This window comes from Sparus aurata, chromosome 3 (genome assembly GCF_900880675.1).
Source record: "Sparus aurata chromosome 3, fSpaAur1.1, whole genome shotgun sequence".
NCBI lineage: Eukaryota > Metazoa > Chordata > Actinopteri > Spariformes > Sparidae > Sparus > Sparus aurata.
This window is the reverse complement of record NC_044189.1, coordinates 32698520-32718422: the sequence shown is the minus strand read 5'-3', so window position 1 is coordinate 32718422 and position 19903 is coordinate 32698520. Positions and strand designations below refer to the sequence as shown.

Here is a 19903-nt window from a genome sequence, read left to right as displayed (position 1 = left end):
AATGCCTTTACTCTCCTTGTATTTAAAAGGGGAACTTTTTTCAACTCAATTTTCAACCTTACGTCCATCTATCTGAGTTAGGGATATGGTGTGAAAAATGCCTGAAGTTGTTGCCGATCTTATCTTCTCCGTGTCTCTGGCGCAGCTGTTGTTCTTCCTGACACCAGTGATGTCAAACGGTGCTGGTGGCCAGAAGAACAACATCCCTAACTCAGATAGATAGAGGTAATGTTGAAAATCAAAGTTGCCCTTCAAAAAATTGCCTCTGCTCACATTTGAATCCATGTTCCTTCGTAACCCCAGGCTCCAGAATTCTTCTCGGGTAAGACATATGGCCCCTTCCTTAACAATGATCTCCTCTCCTGTAACGCCTTGTATCCAGGATATAGCTGAGCTGCAGGTAAGAGCTATTAGTGCAATACTGATGTTTGGCGTAAAACGGACACATACTTGTGCTAGATAGTTTACCAGTTGGTTCTGGATATGGTTCAAATTCTTTTCCCAAGGAAGGATTGTTTCCACATAGTCTGTGTCTGAAAAAAAAAAACTTAAATAAAGACAGAGTTTCTATACACATGATGAAAAATGTATTTAAATAATAAAAGATAAATAAAAGAGCTGAAATCTATTGTCTACATACCACCTGAGGTTGTTGCAACATGTGCTGCAAAAACTTGGGGGACTCTTGCCAGGTTGACCCCAGGGGCTGTTGCCGGAATGAACCTAGGGGTTGTCTGGGAGTTGTCAACGCTGTGGGACGCTGCTGAGGATATGTCGGGGTCTGTTTCCAGGATGACCCTGGGGGCTGGTGCTGGGGACACGCTGGGAGTTGTTGCCGGAATGACCATGGGGGCCATTACTGGGGGCAAGCTGGAGTCTAGTCCCTCTGAGAACACAAAACTCAAAAATGACCACTGCAAACTATGCCATGTGGCACATCAATGACTTTTGTGATGCAACAGTGCTCATATTTTACTTGAAAGTTACCTAGTACAGCTTGACTGAAACTGTTCATCTTCAAATCTGTACCAAAGGTTTTTCTGATTGTATCACTTTTCTTCTTATTTTGGCTGATGTTGTGGTGATGGACGAGACTCCCCATAAGGAACATATGAGTTGACGGCAAAGCCATATTCATGAAGTAGTTGTTTTTTTTCATTTTTGCAAACAACTTTTCTGCAACTTGACTGTTGAGCTTTCCAGACAGCTGAGGAACCAGATTTAGTGTTCTTAGGACATCTCTCTTGTCTTTTGTGTTTTTTTTCATGGAACCGGTCATAGAGCACATAATGCTCTGAGGAACCAGTAACTGGTTGTCCACAGTTTTCGTGCAAAGGCAGTCTGGTGTCCAGCCACGGCAATGAGACTTTCACTGATCCATTTTGTGCTAATTTGATGTTTTCCCCTGTTGGCTCCATTAGGCGCCCTTCAAATGGTCTGAAAGGCAGCTGCTCTGGTTCTCTAAGATTGGTGTGTGTTGCGAGACCCCGTGCGAAATCATAAATAACAACATTAGGTATGTGTTTCCAGGATCAAAGCATGTCAGCAAAGTCCCGTGGGCTCTCAGGCCCTGTCAACACCAGCCCAGGTAATTTTGCAACCAAGGTTTTGTTAAATAAAAAAACGCGTCCACACGAGGGGTGTAATAAAAATAACCGACAATAACTCTGTACACACACAACCTTAAATCCACCACCAAGTGATGCAATATATGTGTAATACATATGCCACAGCAATACGTGGCTATGTAACGTAAAACAGGAAGGCTGTTTTAAACAATCAAAATAGTTTAAAACCGGAACGGGAAAGCGCGGCAAATACCAAACATTAACAACAATGGCGACTTGCAAGGGGGAATCGTTTGTCTGGACCGACAGTGAAGTGGAACTGCTCCTCAGTGTAACCAACGACTATAAAACAGAAAAATTTCAGGAAAGTATAGACTGGGAGTGTCTAAGTGTTCAGTCAAAGTACGTAGATATCTTGGCCCGCTTTATTGCACAGTACCGCAAAAAATCTGCCGACTTTCCTCACAGAAAAGAGGACATTAGCAAAACTATCATGATCAGCAAACTAAAACAAATTAAAAGCAAATACCGTCTTGCAGTGGATAAGGGTCGTTGATGTGGTTTTTGGAGAGTGGTGTTTCTTTATTTTGAACAATGTGAGGAGTGGTGGGGTGGTTCACCAGCAACAAACTCAATTTCATCCGTAATTGAAACAAGTCAAATTAATGAACAGACCGGACAGACCAATACAGAAGATGCTGACATCAGTGCCACAGAAACGTCCGAGCAGGAGGAGGTGTCTGAAGACCCAGTCCCAGATGAAACAGCGCTGAGGCAGAAGCAGAGAAGAGATCTATTGCAGGTATTCCTATGAAAGTTATTGCACTAAATAATCACTGTAAAATTATTCTAGGCTTGTCTACCTGTAGTTCACAGTCACTAACTTACTCACTCACACGCTCTCTCGCTCTCTCTCTAATAATTTTATCTCTTTTCCCCCCAAAGGCAAAACTCCAAACACACAAACAGGGCCGACTTAAAAAAAAGCTTCCTGCTGAGACACAGGTAGGTAATCATGGTAATCATCATAGGTGCTGAAGCTGAGAGAAACTTTCAGGCAGTGTGTCTTTCTCCGTCCCTTTCTCTCACTCCCCCCCCCCCCACCTTCTCTCTCATTCCTCCTCTCCTCCCCTTCCTCTCTCTCCCCTCTCCTGCTCTCTGTCTCCCTCTCCCTCCTCTCCTCCCTCCATCATCACCCCTTTCTCTCTCTCCCCCCTCGCCCACTCTCCCCCTCTCCCTCCCTCCTTCTCCCCCCCTCCTTCTCCCCTCTCCCAGACTTCCCTCTCCCCGGACACTTCCTCCAGCTCTTCCGGGAGGATCCCAAGGCATTCCCAGGCCAGCTGAGTGACATAGTCACACCAGCGTGTCCTGGGTCTTCCCGGGGGCATCCGAAACAGATGCCCGAGCCACCTCAGCTGGCTCCTCTCGATGTGGAGGAGCAGCGGCTCTATTCCGAGCTCCTCCCGGGTGACAGAGCTCCTCACCCTATCTTTAAGGGAACGCCCTGCCACCATGCGGAGGAAACTAATTTCAGCTGCTTGTATCTGGGATCTTATTCTTTTGGTCATTACCCAAAGTTCATGGCCATAGGTGAGGGTAGGAACGTAGATTGACCGGTAAATCGAGAGCTTCGCCTTTCGACTCAGCTCTCTCTTCACCTCGACAGACCGATACAACGACTGCATTACTGCGGCTGCTGCACCGATCCGCCTGTCAAGCTTACGCTCCATCCCTCCCTCACTCGTGAACAAGACCCCAAAATACTTAAACTCCTCAACTTGAGGCAGGAACTCTCCCCCAACCCGGAGGGAGCAAGCCACCTTTTTCCGGTCGAGAACCATGGCCTCGGACTTGGAGGTGCTGATTCTCATCCCAGCCGCTTCACACTCAGCTGCAAACCGCCCCAGGACATGCTGGAGGTCCTGGCTCGAAGGAGCCAACAAGACCACATCATCCGCGAAAAGCAGAGATGAAATCCAGTGTCTCCCGAACCAGACCCCCTCTGGCCCATGGCTGCGCCTAGAAATTCTGTCCATAAAAATAATGAACGGAACCGGTGACAAAGGGCAGCCCTGCTGGAGTCCAACATGCACCGGCAACAGGTCTGACTTACTGCCGGCAATGCGAACCAAGCTCCTGCTCCGGTTGTACAGGGACCGTACAGCCCCTAAAGTCCTTGTAAAGCAAAATCAGCCATTTTCTTCTAAACACACTAAACAGGTCATAAATGTGTTTACTTAAAACATGTAAAAGCCATTCGACCATTTAGAATTTAATTTTGGAGCTAGGCTCACAAACTGTTTTTCAACATTTCTGTGTTCAGGATTTAATGGGCGGGTCAGAAATCATGCAAATCATGGCCGCATTACGTAACACGGCCATATGATTTGCATAAACCCGGCCCTGCTGCGGAAGTGGTATAAATACGTTCAGCGTGTCAGCTTCAGCGGTTCTCCCACTCGCTCTCCAGTCGTGGATAGCATTGCTTACAATAGTTTGCAGCCAGCTAACCAGCCAACCAGTCAGCTAAACAGTCATGTCTCCTCCACATCGCTTGTGCATCTTTCCTAGATGCCACAGTGTGCAGGGTGACGGCGCTGTTAGCTTAGTTTCCTAAGGAGGACAACGTAAGGAAACGGTGGATCGATTTTGTCAAGAGGAGCTAACGTTACTGTGGGGAGTTAAACATCACCACCAAAACCCCTCTCTGCAGTGTCCACTTTACCCCTGATAGTTTCAGCAACTATCACCAAGTAATGTCTGGATTTCTGCAGAGTCCGTTGACGCTGGTCGCTGGGCATAATGTGGCCGCTGCAGCTGACCCTCTCCATCCCGCTGACAGCGGGTGCCACCGGCATAATGTGGCCGCCGCAGCCGACCCTTTCCATCCCGGTGACGGCGGGTGCCACCGGCGGTATGTGGCGGTAGTATCAGGACCGCATTATTGGTGAGCCATCCCAGTTTGAACGGATAATCCGAAGGCGCGGAGCGAGGGCGTGTCGGTCTGACATTCTGATAACTACACAGGTCCTTCACTCAACTAAATACAGAGAAATGTCCCAAAAAGCAACGTTACAGGACCGAACAAAAGTAACGTAGTGACTGTAACTGTCTTTGGCAACTTATATGAGGAAAACAAATACCACAGCTGTATGTGGAGAAGCGTCTGTCCTCCTGTCCGTCCTCCGCCTGTCCTCCCGACTCTTCGTCACATTTCTGCTCAGAAAACAGCGTCTGTCACCGGCAAAGACTTTAACTCACTAAGGTTTTGTGACGAAAATAAATCACTGCGACCGCCAGCCCTCCTGACCGAGACTTCAGGGAGCTTTCCCCCAGAAAACAGCCTCCGTCCCCGCGACTGACAGAGTCAGACAGCGTCCTGTTTACTGATGGTGATTATGTATAATTATGTAATTTAGCGTGAAAAACTTAACTCCCTCACTTTCCAGGATGTTTGGTGGTTCAGGATCTTAATCACTACACATTATAACAGCATCCATATGATTCTAAACTGTCCGCGGGTTTAGATAGACAAGGGGAACACCTGGGGAAACACCGATGTCATTAACATGACGTGTACCGTCACGCTGTAGGCTTCGTCCTTGTGCAGTACACGGAATCACACCCCCCCCCGGTAATATTACCACGTAAGATTACTCCTCACTGAAAAAGTGGTCAGATTAGAGTAACGCATTACCGGCATCACTGCACGGGCTCGGCTCGGTCGGTCAGGCTTGATTTATTTTGGGCCAGATCTAAGCTCTAAGTGTAAGTGTGTGCTTATAAATAATGTACATTTGGGCAATTAAATGCATTTTGCTGAAGGTGCAAATCCTGAAAGTGATTTTACATCGTGCATCCTGTCATGCCCATGTAATGTTAGCAAATGTTATTGCATTTAATAATGACATGATTTGGCCTCATTCCCTGAGCGGAGTCCATCTGATAATGATAATGACAATGATAATCTCAGGGTAATATTTTATGTGCACCAATATAGCTATGACAAGGAATTATATGTAGACCGGGGTTTTACGTTTGTGTGTAATGTAAAACATGGACTGTGAGGAACGAGGCTGAGCACTATCAGTGTCTGACTCAGTCAGTTTCTGGCTCTGATGGCTCAAACAGGTCCAGCTGGGTCTGTCCAATGATGCTGCTAGCTTCCATTGTTACTAGGTTGCGTCCTTGTACAGTACACGGAGGCGGCTCCCCTCCCTGCGTGGGTGTGGTTCCAGCGCCTCTAACTGACACGCCCCCAGCATTTCACAGCAGAGAGAAGTGCTTGTTTTTCCATGATTTTGAGACCTAATTTCATATACATGGCAATTTTTTTAATCTTTCAAATTTGGCTCAGTGGTCAATGACACATGTTTCTGTGGTGTGACAAACTCATAACAAAAATGTATTTCTGCTTTACACAGACTTTAACAGAGGGCCTCCGACCCCGTACTCCCAGAGCACCTCCCACAGAATGCCGCGAGGGACACGGTCGAATGCTTTCTCCAAGTCCACAAAACACGTGGACTGGTTGGGCAAACTCCCATGAACCCTCGAGCACCCTGTGGAGGGTACAGAGCTGGTCTAGTGTCCCGCGGCCCGGACGAAAACCGCATTGTTCCTCCTGAATCCGAGGTTCGACTATCAGCCGAATTCTCCTCTCCAGTACCCTGGAATAGACTTTCCCAGGGAGGCTGAGGAGTGTGATCCCCCGATAGTAGGAATATACCCTCCGGTCCCTCTTTTTGAATAGGGGGACCACCACCCCGGTCTGCCAGTCCAGAGGCACTGTCCCCGACTGCCATGCGATGCTGCAGAGACGTGTCAACCAAGATAGCCCCACAACATCCAGAGACTTGAGGTACTCAGGGCGGATCTAATCCACCCCCGGTGCTTTGCCACTGAGGAGCTTCCGGACTACCTCAGTGACTTCGGCTTGGGTGATGAATGGGTCAACCTCTGAGTCCCCAGCCTCTGCTTCCTCTATGGAAGGCGTGTCAGTGGGATTGAGGAGATCCTTGAAGTATTCCTTCCACCGCCCGACAATGTCCCCAGTCGAGGTCAACAGCTCCCCACCTCCACTGTAAACAGTGGTGGTGGAGGACTGCTTCCCCCTCCTGAGGCGCCGGATGGTTTGCCAGAATTTCTTCGAGGCAGACCGGTAGTCCTCCTCCATGGCCTCCCCGAACGTTTCCCAGACCCGAGTTTTTGCTTCCGCGACTGCCCGTGCTGCCGCACGCTTGGCCTGCCGGTACCCGTCAGCTGCCTCAGGAGTCCCCCGGGCCAACCAGGCTCGATAGGACTCCTTCTTCAGCTTGACAGCATCCCTTACTTTCGGGGTCCACCACCGGGTTCGGGGAGCGCTGCCACGACAGGCACCGGAGACCTTACGGCCACAGCTCCGGACAGCCGCGTCAACAATGGAAGTGAAGAACATGGTCCATTTGGACTCAATGTCCCCAGCCTCCCTCGGTCTGGTCAAAGCTCTCCCGGAGGTGGGAGTTAACCTCAGATCTCATTTTACTCAATTTAAGTTTTTAAGAGTGATATAGCCATTGAAATACGTATTTGATTTGACAGCTCCAGCATGCAGTGGAGGAGGAGATCCAAATAAAGAAAAGGATCCTGGATATGATGGAGACCTCCGAGTTGAGGTCAAATGAAAACATGAACAGGATGTCTACGACCATAGAGACACTGACCAGATCTATCATTGATGGATTTTCAATGATGAGAGAAGCTAGTATGCATCCACCTCCACAGTTCAACATGCCATTTGCACCACAACCATATCAACATAGTGGTCCGAGTCAGACTCACCATGGACGCCACTATGGCATATACCCGCCCAACTCATCTGGTGCAACACCTGGCACATACACAGACACCTCAGCTTCAGCAACATCTGGCACATACCCACACACCTCATCTTCACCAACACCTGGTACATATGAGTTCTCATTCATCACAGAATCAGCAGAAAACCCTCTGGAGGATGGAAATGTGTAAAGAGGCAGGTTTTTTTCTTGTGTCTTTTTTTTCAGGTTGTTATGTTTGACTTATAGTAAATGCCGTAACTTCCAACTCGTCAAGTGACTTAGAAATTGAATTCTTAGCCAAACCAATTGCAAGTAAAATAAATGTTAGCCAAGTGCGTCTCAGCGAAACGGCAGATAATTTAAAAACTGGATCTTGAAACTGGATTCTTTATGTTGCAACGTGTTGTTATGTTTAGGTTGAAGTTTCTGTTTCTCTTTTGTCAAAACCCTGTGCGGTTTAGGCACAAAAAACACTTGATTAAGGTTTCATGGCTTCGCTTAAAACACCTGTTTTGGTCGCCACACTCACGGATGGAGATGGTCCGACTTCCTGTGGAAAAATAGCCGTTTTATCACCAGTAATACAGATGGAAATGTATTTAAATGACCAGTGGTGGCTGCCTTGTTGGATGTAGTAACGTCACCATGTTGCCCTCCATCTCCTGCCGGAACAGGTGGATAGAAAGCGAATAGTTTTTTTCTTCTCTCAGTTTCCCTTGACCTCCAATGTTGCAGAAAATAATTTGGTCATGCATTGTACTTGAGGTTGAGGTATGTTTTATAGGTCCAATATTGTTGAACTTAACTGTCTTGTATACCTCCAACACTGTTACACCCACAGATTTGTTACTATGATTTGAACAAGAGTTTGCACTTTAACATTTTTACTGTCTTGTAATTTGCAAGTGCCTTTCTAATAAACAAAGCAGTCTCTTAACCTGTTCGCACCCACCTATTTTCAGTAACTTCACCTATTTAGCATACCCAAATGGAAAAGCTGATAACACAAGAACTACAAGTCCGAGATGGATGTATGATACGCCATTTGAAAGCTGACAACCTCTAGTTTCTGTGAATGTGTTTATTTAGCATGTACCATACACACAACCAAAATGACATCAGTTCAAACATGGCTCTAAAACATTTTTTTTGTCTTCGAAAATAATAGGTCATATTTGAATAACAATAACTAGGATGTGCTTTATGTAAGGCATATGGCAATATAGCACATACCGTCCTCATCTTGTCAACTACACCTGGGTGAAATTTTAGACTTCTAGGCCTACCCTTATGGGAGTTATGGAGGTTTTAGTTTGTGGTGTCACTGGCGTCCACGAACCTCTCCAAAACGTCTCCAAATGGCCAAATTGTGCCAAATGCTTTTACTCACTTCTGTGACACTGGAAACATTACTGAAGCATTCTGGTGACTATAAAACCTTTCTCCATGATTCAAAACATAATTTATTCACACATTCATTTGATGGGTGGTTGGAGGGGTTTCCACACGCTTCTAGGTGGCCATATTGAGATATTGTCAAGTGACAAGACACTACAGAATAGTTACCATTATACAAAAATGACAGACTATACTGAACTGAATTTCAAACAAGGATTGTATTATCTATCAATACACTATTACTGTATGTATAACTGTGCCAATATCAACAAAATATTAGTGTTTGCCATCAAAGTCCCAAGCACTGCGTCGGTGAAAAACAGTCTGAAAAACTGCAGTGGACTGGTTGCCACTCTGGTCTCCTGCTGTGGTCCGGGCTGTCTCACCGGCATGAAGGCAACTTGAGCAGGCTCAACGTCGTCATCCCCCACATCATGCCACTGTTGTTCCTCCGTGTGGGAGCTATGTGCTCTGGAGGATCCTCCTCTTCTGCCCCTCCCCCGGGCACGTCTGGCAGCACGGGAACGTCCAGCAGTTGGTGTAGAAGCTGCAGCTTCCCCTGAGCCAGAGGGGGCAGTGAAAGATGCAGCGGGGGAGGTAGCACTGGTGGATGCAGACGATCGTTGCCGCATCTGCCGACCACCTTCAGCAGGAGATGGGGTTTGGCGTCTGAGTGTCCTACTTTGAGGCTCCCAATCCACGTCACTGTCAGACTGTGACCTACAAAACACAATGCAATGCACAAATGTTACCAAATATAATGAAAAAATATATAAATGCAATTCAATGGGGTGTTATTTACATAGGAAACAAATAAACACGGATATGATATTATATATTACACAAAAACATCAGGGAAATAACTGTACATAAACAGAATAATTGAATTGGGGGAATATTCCCAGTGTCTGGTCAGTGAAAAAGATCTAGTTCAATTTGTTTACAAGCTTGAAAAAAAAAAATCTAAATAAAAGGGAATTAGAGGATAGTCTGTCCCGGGGGGTGGGGGAAGAGAGAGACACGGACGGACGGACGCTCATCGCCGTCAGCCGGGGGACGGACGCTCGTCACCGTCACGCGCGGAGTGTAGCGCCGCTGACCTAGCGGTTTAGCGGTGTAGCGCCGCTGTTCCACCGTCTGGGGAGAACCCTGCTTAGGCGGGAGGCAAAAACGCTTGGGCGCCGCGCCTAAGCCGTATAATGGCAGGGAAAACCCTGACATTATAGAATAGGATTACAAGGATTACATAACTTTGGTTGAGTAGTTGAGTAGCTAGCTAGCTAGCTAGACTTAGCAAGGCTAATTAGGCCCTGGGGCGCTAACCCTTTAGCATCATTTATGACATGCTAATGTACACTGTACTGTTTACTGTAATCATAAAAAAAACCCCACCCACTAACTTTCATTCAAATTTCACTCATGGCTAAATAAATAAATAAAACATGATCAAAGATAACGTTACTCACCGATCTAAGATGTCGTCATGTCCCTGAGCGAACATCTCCTCTCTCTCAGAGTCATACTCACTGTCTTGACTCTCATCAGATGATGCTATAGTTCATTCCTGGTCATCTTCTCGGATATATTTGGATTTCTTCCTTGCTTTCGGCATTGTAAACTCTGAAAATGCCTACGAAGAAATGTAAATGTTTGCTGCGTCTCTTCACCGTGCGTCTGCTGCGTAAAGTCCGCCCACGAGTCGCCAGACGCACGGAAACCCCTCGGCTCATAAATACCTGACCTGGGCACGCCTGCCCTCATTAGAAAGGTAAAATAATTGGCTAGAAGCCTGAGTTATTGACATGTCGATAGCCAATACGCTATTCCTATACTAAGGCAACGAAAAACAGTAAACAAAGTCTATTGGTCCTTCAAACAGGCAGCGCTCGATCTACTTCAGGGGCTCTGCTGGGGTGAAAACTGAACAGAAAAAGATGGGGACACTTTTATTTTGTAGCTAGCAAAGTGATGAAAACAAGCATACCCAACATCACCATACAGGAACTAGAAAACATTTCGGTGCGGCCGGTAAAGTATGAACTTTATATGCCGGACAAAGTTGGCAGACGGTAAACAAATGGACTTTACAGGACGATATTCACAAGCTGGAATAATTTTATGAAAAACCATTTTGATGCTTTTGATCAGTGGATTCTTACGGACAACTGGAATATAGATAATTGAGGAATGGACACATATTACGGCTTTATGGCCGCTTCAAAGGTAGGGAGTCGCCGTGTGTTTCTTGTGTCTCACGTTTACCATGCTGGTGAATATCAATGATTTATGGTTTGGTGCTCATGATTTCTGCAAAATCAACTGGATGAATGAATTGCGGAGATTCTCCTCTTTCTAACGACGTATAGTATGTCCATATTGATGAAAGTTGAAGCGGGATACGTCACTGCGCAGTGTAGACATACAGTCATTTATCTGAAATCGCCCGTCGGCGGGCGGGTGGGTGCGGAGAGGTTAAAGTTATCGTATTTCACTTTTGTTTGCAGAATTTATTCAACACAATGTATGAAAATGCCACAGTGGAAGATTGAGAAGTAGTGGGTTATTTAACAAAGATTTTAGTTAAACTTGTGACCATTACAACAGAATAGGGCAACCACATTACGTAGTGGGTTATTTAACAAATATTTTAGTTAAACTTGTGGACATTACAACATAAATAGCAACCATATACAGCAGTATCTACTAAAACATTAGACAGCAGTAATACTAAATTGTAATGGTAAAAAATATTACATTTTAAAAAGTAACAACCTCAACATAAAACAACCTGATGACCACCGGTGTGACCTTAGATTGCAGCTAAAAACTTTGCTAAAATGTTGTGTGGAGTGAAATAAGCTGAACTTTAACAGAATGATGGTTTTTGTTCAGCACTGCCCACTTTGACACTTTGATCTCAGTTATGTGAGCCAGAAAAACCAAATTGTGACAGAAACTGTGACAGAAACTTCTTACAAGTCAAATTTACGATTCTTGTTAGTTGGCAACCTCTAGTGGCTGTTGTAAATATTACGGCAGCACAGGGGTACTCTTTAACTTACCAGAGCAGTCAAGTGACATTTTGTGCATGAAGTACCTGAAGTTACAGAAGTAAAGTTGTTATTTTAACCTAAACTTAAACATACATAGTAGTTTTTGCCTTAACCTAAACAAACTGCGAGTGTACAACAAAGGTCCAGTACGCTTGTCGCTGGTAAGCTGCAACATTCTGATCGTTTTTCGGGTACGGTGATAAACTGTCTCGACCCATTCAGGTGTGAGGATGCTGGACAGAACAGCAGACTGGACACAATTGGAATGTTGACACTTCTCTGTCAGTCAAAGTGTGATTTCACCATACAGTAGATTAGATAAGCGGTTGTGATTGGTTCTGATTAGCTGACCACAAGCCAGGTCAGTCAGAAAGTCCAGAGAAAATAAAACTCTGCTCAGTAGATTTGTCTGGTTCCCTGGGACTTATATTCTTACAGTCTTACGTTCCTATGGTGTTATGTTCCTAAGGTCTTATGTTCATCAGGTGCTATGTTCATCAGGTGCTATGTTCCTAAGTTTCTATGTTCGTTAGTTCTTATGTTCCTAAGGTTCTATGTTACAACTAGTGATCCAGGACTCTGGCCACCTGTATCTCTGTGGCTGAGATCTTGGGGTAGGTCAGCATAAGTCCTGGAGAGATGGAGCTGTCTGCTTGAGTCACATTGGAGACCTGCAGACTAACACACGCAGACACACCCAAACAAACTGCCTCCTCCACAACCACTCCCTCTGTCCTGCCGTGCCTCCTCACAGCAACAGGAGAACTGCAGTCCCTTTCATGGATCCAGGTATTCGGTAAGGATCCTCCTGACCCTCTTCCCATCTGCCGAACTGCAGTCATCTCTTAAGTTAGTCAAAGTGTCAGGCTGGTCGTCCCTCTCATGCTGCATCACCTCCATTACTCTTTGATCATCCAAGGGCTGATTTGTGGCCACACACATATGTGGCCACACACACACACACACACACACAAACACACACCTTCTCACGACTGGTCATGCATTAGGCTAACTAATGCATGACCAGTCGTGAGAATGGCTAACACACGAACACAAACAGGAAAAACAATCTCAGCATACCACATTTCCCTCTCCAGTAAACACGTAAGCCTACATGTTTCACATTGTGTAGCCTATTATTTCACAATAATAGGCAACACAATTGTAACAACAATAACATACAGTGGAATGTTGTCCTACCTGTCTAAGTAATCACTGGAGTTAGACACTGGCTGTTGAATGTAAATGTGTCCCGTCCACCGCACCGATGCATTGGGGGATGACATGGGCTCTTTCAAAGGCTGCTGTCAGTTGTTGGACTTGTTCCTCTGTTTCTGGCAAATGAATGTATTGGGGGCCCACATGTACACTTATTGCCCGACATACTTGTCGCACGATTTTGGAGACCGACTGTTTCGACTCATCTGCCAGATAGTAGAGCGTGAGGGCCACTTTCTTTACCACATCGACAGATGAACGCATTACTATGACCTGTCCTTGGATGTGCCGACTAAGCATCTCGCTCAAAGACAGTAGTGCAGTTCGGTCTTCAAAATTATTCCACCAGGCAGAGGTCCGACCTGGCCTCATCCAGAACCTCCTCTGACGCCGGGCGCGTCGCTGCTGTCTCCTTGATAAAGTCGCAGTTGGGGTCACTAGCAAGAGGAGCAGTCTCCTTCGTTGCTCATCCAGGCACCGCTGTTGCTGCATTAGGCTGAGCAGCTGGACATAACAGCCAAACACAGCTGACAGCAAGCCAATGTACAGTAATAACTTTGTCACGTCCATTTTAACCAAGTTATTAAGCTAACGTTTACTCTAGCTGGTTAACCAGGGTTAGTTCTAGATCGTTAACAACCTCTAATCACCTTCTAACTGTCGTTGATCTGTGTTTATATTGCCGCGTGCGCAATATTTACAAAGGCACGCGCTCAGATCTGACGTAAGCAAGGGAAAGTATGCGCGGTTGTCATATCCACACGCAACTGCTGAAACCCGAATCAGCCGAAAACCTCACCCTGGACTCCGGTTTCAAATGACCACGGTTTCAGTGTTCTAAAAGCACGGTTCCATGTGGACAGAACAATAAAACAGGGAACATAAATTGCAAAATTAAGATTCATATTTACATAAGAGCAAACCTTTTACTACAAATTAGCAAAATAGATAAGATCAAGGCCGTTTTTGTGATAAAATTTTACTTCCGCATTTGAAAGCGCTTGACCGGAAGTGACGTAGGCAGAGGGAGAGCGGTCGATTTGAACAATAGGAAAACAATGAATTCTGGTGCCGGTTCTGACCCCGAGGAAACTTTAAATGTGTACAATTACACATATGACGGACCACAGCCGTATAACTACGAACCCGTTGTGCAACCCAGAGAGTAGAGAGAGACTGGGGGAAGAATTAATGGCCAGAGGAGAGAGATAGAGCTGTGGTGTCAGGAGAATCAGTGGAGAGTAGGGCAGGTCTTTTGGTGAGAGACCGGTGTTAGATTATACTCATTAGCTACGGATATGAATGCTGTGCTCATATCACACAGGGTTCTCCCCAGACAGTGGAACAGCGGCGCTGCTTGATAGAGTGTTAGTGGGCTGCCGCGGTCTTCTCGTAAAAAAAAAGCGCCTCCCGGCTGACGGCGAGGAGCCGGGGGACGGACAGACGAACGGACGCTTCCCCCCGCTGACGGCGATAACGACAGTCTCTTCCACCCCCCGACACATTACGATCATGTATCAGGCAATAAAAACTAGCATTGGTTATCTAAAACAGGCCCGAGTATTGACACTTACAGTACCAATAACAGAAACTAAAGAGTTTGTTTACGTCCTGTCTCATACTCGTTAGTAGCGCTTTACCGTCACCGTCAGCAAGAAAGAGAGTGAGAAAAAGGCGAGATAAACACTGTCCTGACACACCTTTTATTTGATTGGTGCTTGTGTCGTGTGGGAAATGCGAGTCCATGTCCACAACCGAGGAGAGTATGTGCTGCAGAGAGGTAGATGCCGACTGGGCCTTAGGGTCACTGGGCTGTAACTAAATCTGACGGTTATAATATTAGCAAACCGAGTGTCTTTGCATAAGACAGGTTCTATTAAAAAAAAAAAAAAAAGTTAGCCAGCTAACGTTAGCTAGCGTTAGCTGGCATTGCTCGCTTATTAGCTTGGGAGTTGAAAGCGAGCTGCACTCCTCTACAACAACCTATACATGTCACATTGCTTCTCGTGAATTAAATCGTTATGTTAAGTGAGTAGGTAGTTAACAAATGTTAGAAACAAGACTTACAGTGCACAGTTCGCGTTTACGCCGAGCTGAGTCTCTGCCTGATCCGTGACCGTGTCTCCCACCGGCGGCAGCACCAGCAGCTGCTGCTGACAGCGGTCCATATGAAGCTGTGGGAACCGAAGGCACCGCTCCGGGGGTGAGTCGCACCTGGTTCTTGCTTCGGCATCCCACGTTGAACTCCAACAGGTCGCTTGGATGATAATCCTCCGGTCTGAATTGAGCGCCACACACGACCGCGTTTTTCGTAGCTGACGCAGAGGAGAAGTCCCGTCTCTTCAGCTGCACAAAACGGACCCAGGCACTGAAGATAGCACCGTTTTTTTTCCTGTTAGGAAACCGGTGGACTCGGTGTCCTGACAGGCTGGAGTTTGTGCAACCTCCACAAACGCAATAATTTACCATGTTGATAGTAAATTAACGCAATCCAAAACTACTGACAACACACTGACTTACTACAACACAACCGCTCTGACAGATAACGTACCTACTCCCACACTGAGCTCTGGCAGCTGCTAGCATACAACTCCCTCTCGTTACGTAATATGACGCGATGTTGAAAAAAAAGCGGTTTTTGGCGCTTTGCTCAAAACTGTCACTTTTTTGGTTAAATATCTCCCCTAACGTCTCGAATAACATTTTAAATCCTCAATCAACTTTTTAAAAGGTAATTTTTGGACCAGATTACACATGCATTTTATAAAACATTTAACCTGCAATATGCTCTTTAAACTACATGTAGTTGAACTACATAGCTTAACTACAAATTGCTGTAACTTGCTGGTAGTTAAACTACATTCACATTTTGTGCTGCATCACGTATTTCAACTACATTTTGGGTCATTTTCTGTAGTTTAACTACTCAATTTGCAAACTACAATTTTGGCCAATAACCTGAAATATATATTTTTTTATATAAAAAAAAGACCTATATAATATACATTTTATTTTCCTTTGAAAAAAGGCATGAAACATGAAACTACTGCCAGGCTGAACACAGTAGCTTTCCCAACACTGCACACATGCTCAGTTCAAACCTGAACAGCTGAAATCTAACCCACCTGACGCAGCCCAAATCTTCTGAAAGATTTTGTCATAAGTTTGTCTGGACTTCATTTCAGTGGACAACCTAACTAAGAGGTCACTGTGTGATCCTGTGGAGTCAAGCCCACACTCTCTGCAGAGCTTTCTGGTAACAGGAACCTATATGGATATATATATATATATATGGATATATATATATATATATGGATATATATATATATATATATATATATATATATATATGGATATATATATATATATATATATATATATATATATATATATAGTTAGAAACAAATTACAACCTTAGATTTCAAAACAATGTATGCTCTGTAGAAATATTTAAGAGCTCACAAACCCTCTGCTTGAAAAGCTCTTCTCTCAGATGATCTTCAGTTACTGCAAGTTCTGCATCCTCCAGCTTGGCTTTTGGGGAATTCACTTTTTCAAATTCAGTGTTAAGCACCAAGTTCGACTGACGTGTGTTTTTCCCTATCCATGGAGCCCAAAATTGGTATGTATGCACCTTAAATAGAAATTACATATAAACAATAACAAAATATTTAGTACAGCAATCAAACTGAACCTTCAATAAAATACTTTCATTTTTAATTCTTTACGGTAATACACTTTAAAACAGTTTTTTTATAAAGGCTATTAAAGTAAGTTATTAAAATCCAAATACTGTTGGTACGCAAGTAGACACTATAAAGTTGGTCCAGCGCAGAGCTAACTATTAGGTAGGAATAGTGTAGGTTTCTAACGATTGTATACATTGTTATTGTTACAGTCTTTTTTAGGTCAAATAGCGAGGTAATTGATTATGATTGATGATTGATTATGAACTGATTTAAAATGATAAGGTACTGTAGTAAATCTAACAAATAACTTTTTCATGGATTCTTGGATTTCTGTCCACAGGTAAGTATGAACTTAGTTTGGTAGTTTGGCTTATCTCTGTCTATCCAAGTCAGAGATATCGTGTGGGAAAACACCTGCAGTTGTTGCGAATTTTCTCCATGTCTCTGCAGTGCAGCTTGGTGTCTCTGGGCGCTCTGTTCTTCCTTCGTAAAATGATGCATTTTGCCTCACTGGAAACAGGAAGAACAACAGAGCAGCCAGAGACACCGAGCTGTGCCACAGAGAAAAAGATAAGATCAGCAACAACTGCAGGCGTTTTTCACATGATATCCCTAACTTAGGTAACAGAGGTAAGGTTGAAAATCGGTAAAGTTTCCCTTTTAATCCCCAGGGGGGCTCCAAACAGTTTCAGGGGAGGTTCAGTGAATGGAGGAGAAAAATATTACAGTTATCAAAAGGAGATCACATAGAATGGCCTAAATGTGTGTGATTTGGTAAAGATAACATAGTTCAGAGATACAGTAGTTTGGGGGAATTTTATTGTTTTTCCCACTTTTCCAGAGCCAGAAACTAATAGATGCCTTAGGACAGGTTTTTTTTTTTTTTTTTTAGATTATTTTTTGGGGCATTTTTTTTTAATGCTTTATTATATAGCAACACTTTCAAAATTAACAAAGTAAACTACGGGAGGAGGCCCACAGTGTCAGACTTTGAAAACCGCTGATCTAGACTTAGCCTGAAGACAGATCTCAGCCATTTGGAATTTAAGACATTTAAGGCCTGTCAGACACCCATTATAGGATTTCATTACTTCTCACAAATCCTCGTCCAATCATTTCACTTGACACTGTTTCCCAAAAGTGGTCTATGTCAACTTCTCCTTTGAAGTTCTCTGGAGGGTTCTCGATGTCACTCACTTAAAACAGAATTTCAAGAGAACATTACAATATATTGGAAAAAAGTAACCTTACAGATTGTTAACACTGCATTTCACAACAAAAACATACCTGCCAGATGAAAAACACCCTTCTTATGTAGGTCCATTATCACCACTGGCGGGTGATCACCACAGGAGACACATGAATAATTATATTCATGATCTGTCAAAGCTTCGAAATGTAAGTAGGCATGAAGCACCGTGTCAGAATTGGGAAACATTGCACCAGTTGTCAACTGCAGATATTCCACCGCTCTGCTAATTGCAGTGTGGACCTGAAAAGAAGAGAAACAAATTAATACTATGCATGTTCCACAGTGATTTACTCTTTCTAAATTTACTTTAAGGATTTCAAATTGCCAACAAGTACACTACACACTGTAGAGCTAGTTTGGTGCTGCTAGTTCAAAAATTATCAAAAATAATAATCAAAAATGAAAAGAAAATTATACTTAATTTTTTTGAAAGAGGAGGGATGAAGGGTAGAGGGAGAGATAAAAGGAGGTGTGGAGAGAGGATAGCTTGAAAGAGATAGATAAAAAATAAAACAAACAGACTATGAATTTACATATTTTTGACGATCTTTCTAATAGTCAACACTGATTAACTTTCTTACAATATCTCAGAACATTTTGTAATTATAGCTGCTGTGCAGCTGTGAGTTGGGGCCAGGCATTTTGAAGCAGAAGCAGCAGGAGAAGCAGAAGGAGAAGAAGAAGAAGAAGAAGAAAAATGAGAAATACACGAGGGTCCATTAGCGGAACTGCCCACACCATAATTATTCAAAACTTCTAAAATTAAGAGTATCTCTGAAATCATGCATTCCTAATCCACACGGCACAATATCTGAGTAGGCATTAGCATGTTTATTCTGCATCACCCAAGGCTCGAACTCACAACCTTGTTGAGCTACTTGCCAGGTGAGAAGCCATGGATGGCTTCACAATATGACTTAGGCCAGTGTTCGTATGTTCAGCTCGTCATATACAGTATGCTGCTTTCCAGACAACTTACTAGAAAAAGTACACTGGAACCATCATATTTAAATGAATATCTTAGTAACATTTACCTGCAGTAAGTTTCTCAGTGTTAGGCATAAGGGTAAGCTCATGATTGTCTGATCATCGAAGTTGTGGACGCCATTTTTCCACTCTTGATACCGGTAGCACATTCCACATTGTGGGCAGTATTTGCAGTAAGTAGCAACCTCTGAATAAATAAAACGTACGTTATCTGGGAGAATAGATGGAATCTTCTTTTTGTTTTTAATGTATGACACCATTTTTTGTAGAACTGCACCTCTTGGGGGATATATGGGACTGCTGTCTTCATCACTCCTGTGTTCATTCTCAATCACAACCTCTTCTGTGCTGCGTACTGTACGGAAAATACTGCGTTGTGTCTGGAAGAGGTGCCATTTGGCAATGTAACTGTGAATGCAGGATCGCCGCAGGTTGGTGCATGGACAGGACCACCGGTTCATCTTCGTGTCATACACCACCATCACACGTCCTACTTGGCTGTAATGTGATATTGTTGGTTCATACACTGAGATAAATTTTTTTGTTTCAGATACACAAATTGTTTGAACTGACAGAGGTGCGCTGTTGATGAAAGCAAGTTGTTGGCATTTCAAGCAGTCCGTCTTTGCTCCCTGACCAAACCATTTTGAGGTTACCATCTCATCCAGAACATTCGGAGACAGTAGCTCTGCCTTGGCAGTTGAAGTGGCATATGTAGCTGATCGTATATGCTGGCAGAGTTAGTTTGAAAGGCCACTCCGATGTGCAACATCCATATTAACTTGGCATTCACTGTGTTCACATAAAATGCGGTGATTTGTGCCCCAGGTCTTCAACTGCACATGTAATGGTATGCTGTGCCCCTGAAACACTTTTAAAACAGCATAAATATCGTTGTCTTTATCAATTACTTCACCAG

At 44.2% G+C, this 19903-nt stretch overlaps 1 pseudogene; it reads right to left on the bottom strand.

Annotated features, from left to right (window-relative positions):
- Positions 1-45: 45 nt before the first annotated feature.
- On the bottom strand, positions 46-19643 carry LOC115578582 (uncharacterized; annotated as a pseudogene).
- Between the last annotated feature and the right edge of the window lie 260 nt (positions 19644-19903).